Below are 8,132 nucleotides of genomic sequence, written 5' to 3'. Positions count from 1 at the left end.
GTGTATCCTTGCTAGGTCCGGAGGTAATGCCAACCGATATGCCAAAGGACCCACTCTTTCCGTAACTTCATATGGTCCAATGAAACGAGGACTCGCTTTCCCTTTCGCCAAATCTCATAATCCTCTTCCAAGGAGAAACTTTGAGGAATACCTTATCACCCATTGCATACTCAATATCTCTTCTCTTGGATCAACATAGGACTTAAGCGGTCCGATGCAGCCTTGAGCCTATCTCTCGATCAACTGATCTTTTCCTCTGTCTCTGGACAATTTCTCGCCCAATCATCTTCCTTTCACCTACCTCATCCCAACATAAGGGAGTTCGCACTTTACGCCATACAAAGCTTCATATGGAGGCATCCCTATGCTTGATTGGTAGTTGTTGTTATAAGCAAACTCAATCAAAGGCAAGTGTGTATCCCAACTACCTTCAAACTCAATCACACAAGCTCGTAGCATATCCTCCAATATCCGAATAACCCTCTCGGTGGCCATCCGTCTGCGTGGGTGGAATCTTGTCTTTGAAGTTCAATCTAGTTCCTAGGGCTCTCTCAAGACTACCCAGAATCTAGAAGTGAACCTAGGATCTCTGTCGGACACAATTGATAATGCACTCCATGCAATTTTACAATCTCATATATGTACAATCCGCCAATCTTTCGTGCTATAGTCCATCCGAATCGGCAAAAAGTGAGCAGACTTAGTCAATCATCAACTATAACCCATATTGCATCATGACTACTCGTGTCCTTGGAAGTCCTGTAACAAAATCCATAGTTATTCGTTCCCATTTCCACTGCATCGACAAAGCATGTAAAAAACCAGCTGGAACTTGATGTTCTGCCTTTACTTGCTGACAAGTTAGGCATTTGGAAACGAATTCAGCTATATCTCTTTTCATGACCATCCACCAGTAATGCTCTTTCAGCCCTCTGTACATTTTAGTTCCACCAGGGTGCATAGCAAATGGAGACTCATGTGCTTCCTTCAAAATGGTTTGTCTCAATTCCACATCACTAGGAATGCACACTCTGCCCTGATGTAGCAATAAACCATCATCTCTCACAGAGAATTCAGGTTTCTTGCCCTGCTGAACTTCTTTCAGCAGCTTCTGATATTTTTCATCACTCTGTGCAGCCATTCTGATCTGATCAATCAACACTGGCTGTACATGCCATGCAACTACTGTCTGTCCCTCATCATCAACCTCTAAACTGATCTGCGTTAGTGTCACCTCGACTCTTACAAATGCAATGCATGGAATGGACTCAATCTAGGCCCAGAAACGCCTAAACCGTGCTCTGATACCACTAAATGTGACACCCCTTACCCGTGTACAGTATACTCGAGTAAGTAATGCCACACGGTGTACTGGCACACTCTAATATTCCTCAATTCATTTATATCATGCTTTTGAAGTTAATTTATGAAATATGATTTATTTTAACCATTTATCAAAAGCATTATTCATTTGAGGTTCCGAAGATTTTAAAGAAAATCCATGAGTACCTATTAAAAATGGAGAAAACAGTTCTTCGGAACCTGTTAAAAACACTTCCAATATTTTTATTCCATCATCTCAAACTCCAATATCCAAAATCTCAACAATATTTCTCAATAGCAAATTCTCAATAATCTTTTCATTTCACAAACATCCATTTCTCATATACAAGCGATAAATACATGCTCAAATTTTTGCATTCATAGTCATAACTTTCATTATTTACATGAACATCAAAATATATTACATGAGTTCAAATACATATGAGAAAGTAAAAATCTGCTACAAAATATCAAAATGACAAAATGACACCTAGTGCCCTACCAATGCAATCGCAGTAGTGAGGTGACACGGACATCGTGCATCTACAGGATGAACTCACCCAGTCTGCGGTCTACTGGGCTCACGATCGGGATCTCCAGTACCTATGTGTGGCAAAAGCAACGCGCTAAGCAATAATGCTTAGTGGTGCAATAATATAATAGAAGAAAATAGCAAGAAAATGAATGTGTATAGAATGTGTATGCTTTCTTTGTTTGGTATTGGTATATCTATTATTTCGTTAACGTTGTTCACTTTTATTCATTTGGTTGCCCCAAGTAACCTACACTAGACGCATCGGATGGATAACGGTAACCGCACCGGGTACCTAGTACCTCGGCCGTCACACCATCGGTCACATATGCATCTCTGTGCAAATGTAATAGCTAACAAGCTGTAAATAATATCAGGCACAAGGCCAAGTCTCAATATAAAGTCAGAATGGCTAAAAGCCATGAAATCACGGAATGGCATATTGCCATGTGCAGTACTGCTAACTGAACCCTATTGGCAAGCCAAACTATCCAAACCAATCTTGTTAGGTATACTAGGGCATTTGAAACTTTTAAATTCTTCAATTTGTGAATTTCAAATTTTTGGTGTCACTATTCATCATTGGTCAACAAAAATGTTGACTTTTAGAATAAAAATATGTACATTGACTTGGGCACTCCCAACATACTACATTTGGTGTTTAAAACTTGTTGGCATTAAGTGTTAATACCATTCCAAAGTGTAACTCAACACAAGCAGAATTTTCAGTTTTGGTGAGTCAACTTCACTGTTCCATTGGACACTGTTACTGTGGGAATTTGAAGAAATGTAAAACATGAAAGTTGTTCCTTATTTTTTCTAGTTGAATTTCCTTTTTTGAATCACTCCATTTGGAGTTTTGTAGCTCTAGATATGGTCCAAAGACCCAAGCTGGCCGAATGTGCATTCTGCAGAAAATTACCATATCTATAGTGCATGAACAGTAACTAGAGTCACTTGGTTGGATGGGTTCTGGCCATAATTTGGGGTAGGTTCCTTCATGAAAGTTGTTTTTCTATGTCTTAACTTGTTGCTGTAAAAATTTCAGGTCAATTGACCAAATCTACAGTGAGTTATGGCCAAATGAACAGTTACTGTTCATTTGGCCAATTCTGCAGAATCAGTTTTAGGGTTCCGGATTGGGGCCAAGTTTTGGTCCTCTTGCCTTGGTCCTTTGGGCATGGTTTCTTCAGAAAAAATGTGCCATTATAAACCTAGTTTCATGTCCAATTGGCCAAACACCAATTGGACTAACACAGCCAAAGTTATGGCTGTGTAATTGGACTAAATTTTCAGTTACCATTCTGCACCCTCTAGGCAGCACACACCTTCCCTTTGCCATGCTTCATTCCAGTCCCAATTAAGGTCAAATTCCTTCAAATGGTCACTAATTGACCATTAGGATGTACTTTAACAATTTCATAAGCCAAGCTAATTTTTACTTCCCAAAACCCTAGCTTCATAATATAATTTCTACAAGGTGCCTTAGTTAGCATACCAATCCATCACCTATATATATATATATATATATATATATATATATATATATATATCCTCAACATCATTTTTAGTCCACTTTAAGACCAACAAAACACTTATTCCTATACCTTCAATAGGGCTGCCGAATTCTATATTGGACATACACATGAGTTTGGTTCATTTCATTCACAAATACTTGTTGGTTTCAAGTCCTTAACATAGAAATTAAAAGTTTTAAGTGTATATATGCACTAACCTCAAGTGGCAGAATTTTCCAAGCCCCTAAACTTCAATTTCTTTCTCCTTCTTGGCTGCCAAGAGCTTCTCCAAGTGATATGGTCAAGGTTTAATGAAAGGGGTTAGGGTTTAGTGGTGGAAACAAAGGAGAAATGGAGCTTTTGATGGCACATCAATGGAGGGAGAAGAAGAAGAAATTTCGGCTGGTGAAGAGGGAGAGGGATGGCTGCTGCATTTTGTGTTATTTTGGTCTTTATTTGCCTCTTTATTTGTTAGTCAATGGATAGCTAAATTTTGATTGGTCAAAATTTTCTTAATGACATCACCATGATGTCATAATTAAGCTTTTTCTTCATTTTCTTTCCTTTCCTCCACTACTCATTTTTAATTTAATTTCTAGTAATGTTTATTCATATTTTATGTTATATTAATTATTTACTCAACTGGACAAGTCGGCCAAAAATCACCTCGGAAGGCGAAATGACCAAAATGCCCTCCGTTTGGCTTAACGGGTCAAAATTGTCTGTACCGATTGAAAAATTTTTCTAGGTATTTTCTTGGCATTCTAATGCCATGGGAACCTCAATTACCCTTCTCTGGAGTGCCAAAAATTATTTTATAATTTTTCCCCCGGGTCTAGGGCTCCTCGTTGCGAGAACCGCAACTTCTCTCCGGTTACCCATCGCTTGGGCACCGGCTCGTTTTACTTGGTTGTATTTTATTTCTAAAATTTTTACTAAGTGTTTCTTATTAATATTTGAGTTAATTATGATTCCCGACTTTAATTTAAATATTTTTCCAGACGTTCTAGCTGTCCGGACCGACACCGGTCACCGGAACAGTAGAATGTACGGAGTGGTTACCGGGAGGGTGTTACAAACACAATTTAAAACAATAATATAAAAATAGTCATAATTTATTTCAATTGAAAAATTCAAAAGAAATATTTATTGTGCACAAACACAATTTAAAATAATACCATACAAATAATCATAATTTCTTTCAATTGAAAAATTCAAAAAGAATAACTATTATGCACAAACACAGTTTAAAACAATAACATACAAATAATCATAATTTATTTTTCAATAATCATAATTTATTTCAATTGAAAAATTCAAAAGAAATAATTATTGTGCACAAACCTCTGATAAGTGTCTCCTGGCCTTGACTCAGTGTTTCCTTCCCTTTTCCTGAGTCTTTGCTAACTAAGAAACACAATTTGAAGTGTTTCAATACTCATTTAAACTGCCTCTAATGATAATGCTTGATAATTAATTCACTGAATTCTATTATTTGCTTAGTCAACCTAATATGTCGACCCTCGATCCATTCTAGGTAAATTAGGTTTTAATGTTACTAATATGTCACATTTATAGCCTTTTAGGGTTGGTACATGTTACCCAATTCGTTTCCATATATATTGCATTTTCTTGCAATTTGCTGGATTCCGGGATACTAGTTTGACCTAGCCGGATGACCTAGTTCCCTTGGTTTTCGAGTTTCGGTCAAAACTACAAACTTGTAGATCTATGCCTTATTGCACACGGGGCAAAATTTCAGGTCATTCTGAGTTATGTAGACCAAGTTATGGTAATTTTACTATTGCTGGTCAAAATGCATCAAAATTGGTCACTTTAGGTCATGTTATGTCACTTTTGGTTCGGCCAGTTTTTGGACCCGAAATTGTGCAAGCTATTTGACTTGCTTATGGTCATTTCTGGGCTTTGGTGTCTTCATAAGACTTGTAGATATATGTCTCAACTATTCATGGTAAAAATGTCAGGTCAATTGGACCTGTTTTGAGTGAGTTATTGCCTAAACACTAACTGCTGCCCAAATGGTCAATTTTCAGGCCTTAATTGCACTAATCCGGATTTGGTCATCTTTCAAGTTACCTTACAAGCATAATTTTGGTAAGCTTCCTTCATGAAAGTTGGCACATTTTGTGCCTAGTTTCACCTCCAATTGGTCTCATACTAATTGGAGCCACAAACTTAAAGTTCTAGGCCAAAATGCACACTACCCTATTGCAACACTTTTCATCACATACCAAATACACTTTTAACACTTATCAAGTTACACATTCATGCCATTTCTGTTTTGTACCATAACATGAACATATTTCACAACACATTTTTTGTCACTTTGGCAGCTTATAACCGCACTCAATATGCAGATTATAGTCTAGAATTTACCAAGTTCAATTTACACATAATTTAACTACACAACCAAGCTCATTTACATGTCCAAACTCAAACCCTCATACACATACACAAGCTGCCATAACAAGTACCACAATTCAAATATACAATTCCATAAACCAAACCATGAAATAACATATTTTGGGTTCACACTACAAGCTACTGATTCATACCTCTCATTGAATAAATTTCCAAGCTTCCAAAATCAAGCGTACATTCACATATACATCTAATATACATCACCCAATTTATTCCTAGACACATAAACACTTAATCAACCCTTTAATCAACCATTTACAAGCAAGAATAAACTGCCCTTAAGGAGTTTCCATGGCTGCCAAAAATAAACATCTCCCTTAGAACATCAAACTCCAAAATTGTTTCCACAATTCAAGTACCCATAACATCCTCACAAACTTTAATGAAGCAATAATCAAAAACACATACTTACCTCACTAGAAACTCTTCAAAACCTCTCCAAAAATTTCCTTTCTTGCTCCCAAAATGTTGCCCATGGTGTGTGAACCACTTTTAATGAAGGGACTTACAAGAAATTATGGCTTGAAAGTGATGAAATGGGAGCATGTATCATGAGCGGCCATGGAGGATTTGAAGAACCTTGAATCGGCCATGGATGAGCGAATGAAGAAATGAAATGTTGAAGTGGTGTTTGCTGTCCTCTTATGGTATTTATACCCCCACTATCATTTTAATATTCAATATAATATTTAAACTTTATCATTTTTAATTACATCCCCCATATTTCCTTTATTTACACTTCATATTTAATTTCTTATTTTCATGAAATTTTAAAATTTAATACCACTTATTTTTAATGGACATTTAGGTCAAAAGCCAACTCTAGATATCTAATGACCAAAATGCCCCTCTTCGGGTCAAATTCGGACTTTTTTGGTGCTACCGATGTACTCCTTGTACCGCCTATTTCTTTAATTTTTGTTTTCCGTTTATACTGACTTACTAATTTTTTTCTTGGACATTTTCCAAGTATAATATCATTTATTTTCAATGAAAATTTAGGTCAAAAGACAACTCGGGGTGTCAAATGACCACAATGCCCCTATTCGGGTTGCATTCCCGATTTTTCGGTAACACCGAGTTTTATCGTTTTCTCGATTTTTCACTTTTCTTTGTACTAATTAATTAATTTTTTTGATATTTCTAATAGTATTTATACTTCAATAGACATTTATTTAAGTCCTAAAAATATTTTCCAGGGTTCCCCATGGTCCAGGACTAGTCAACGGTCCACACCGAGACTTCCCAGTGCGATCACCCATCGCTAGGGTTCTCGGCTCGTTTAACTTGGTTACATTTCATTGCTATTATTTTTCCATTGTTTTTCTTGTATTTTCTTTTCTTGTATTTTCTTTTCTTGTATTTCATTATTCTATGTCTCCTCACTAATATTTAAATATAGTTCTAGACATTCTAACTATCCGGACAGACACTGGTCACGGGAGCAGTAGAACGCACTACCGAACATAGGGGTGTTACACACCAGTCATAACATCAATTTCAAACTACACTTCTCTTTCTGGAGGTAATCCTGGCAATTCATCAGGAAATACATCCGGAAAGTCACATACTGTGGGGATGTCCCTCAATGCTGGACTACCCACTTGGGTGTCTATCACATGTGCCAAGTATGCCTCACACCCCTTCCTAATCATTTTTCTGGCCAGTGCAGCTGAAATGATGTTTGAAGGCAATAACTGCCTCTCCCCATGTATTACTACATCACCATACTAAGGAAGACCAAAAGTGACTGTCTTCAGTCTACAGTCAATCATTGCATGATGCCTGGCTAACCAATCCATGTCCAATATAATGTCATAATCTCTAAAGGGCATTTCAATCAAATTAGACAGAAAAGTGTGTCCTTGGATCACCAAAGGACAATCCCTATATAGTCTATTTACCTGACCTCCTGGCCTAATGGACTAGTTATTAGCACATCATCGTCCATTGTTACACACTGAATAGCAGTAGAACACATCACACTAGCACTAACATACGAATGTGTGGAGCTAGGATCAAATAACACATATACATCTTGGTCAAGGATGGAGAAAATACCAGCTACTAAGTTTGATGTTTCAGCCTCCTCCCTTTGATGCATGGTATACACTCTGACTGGTGTGCCACTGGGTACTGGCTGGTTAACAGTGCTTTGACTTCCAGGAGTGTTACTAGGACCCCTACCTCTGCCTCTACCTCTACCAGCTGGCTATGACCCTCTAGGTGCAGAGACTTGGGCTGACCCTTCAGATTTAGCAGAAGGTCCAGATCGGCACGGACTAGTACAATCCTTAGCAAAATGTTCGCTCCCTCCA

This window comes from Hevea brasiliensis, chromosome 2 (assembly GCF_030052815.1).
Source record: "Hevea brasiliensis isolate MT/VB/25A 57/8 chromosome 2, ASM3005281v1, whole genome shotgun sequence".
NCBI classification, from domain to species: Eukaryota; Viridiplantae; Streptophyta; class Magnoliopsida; order Malpighiales; family Euphorbiaceae; genus Hevea; species Hevea brasiliensis.
The sequence above is the reverse complement of the archived record's forward strand: the minus strand, read 5'-3'. Positions refer to the sequence as shown.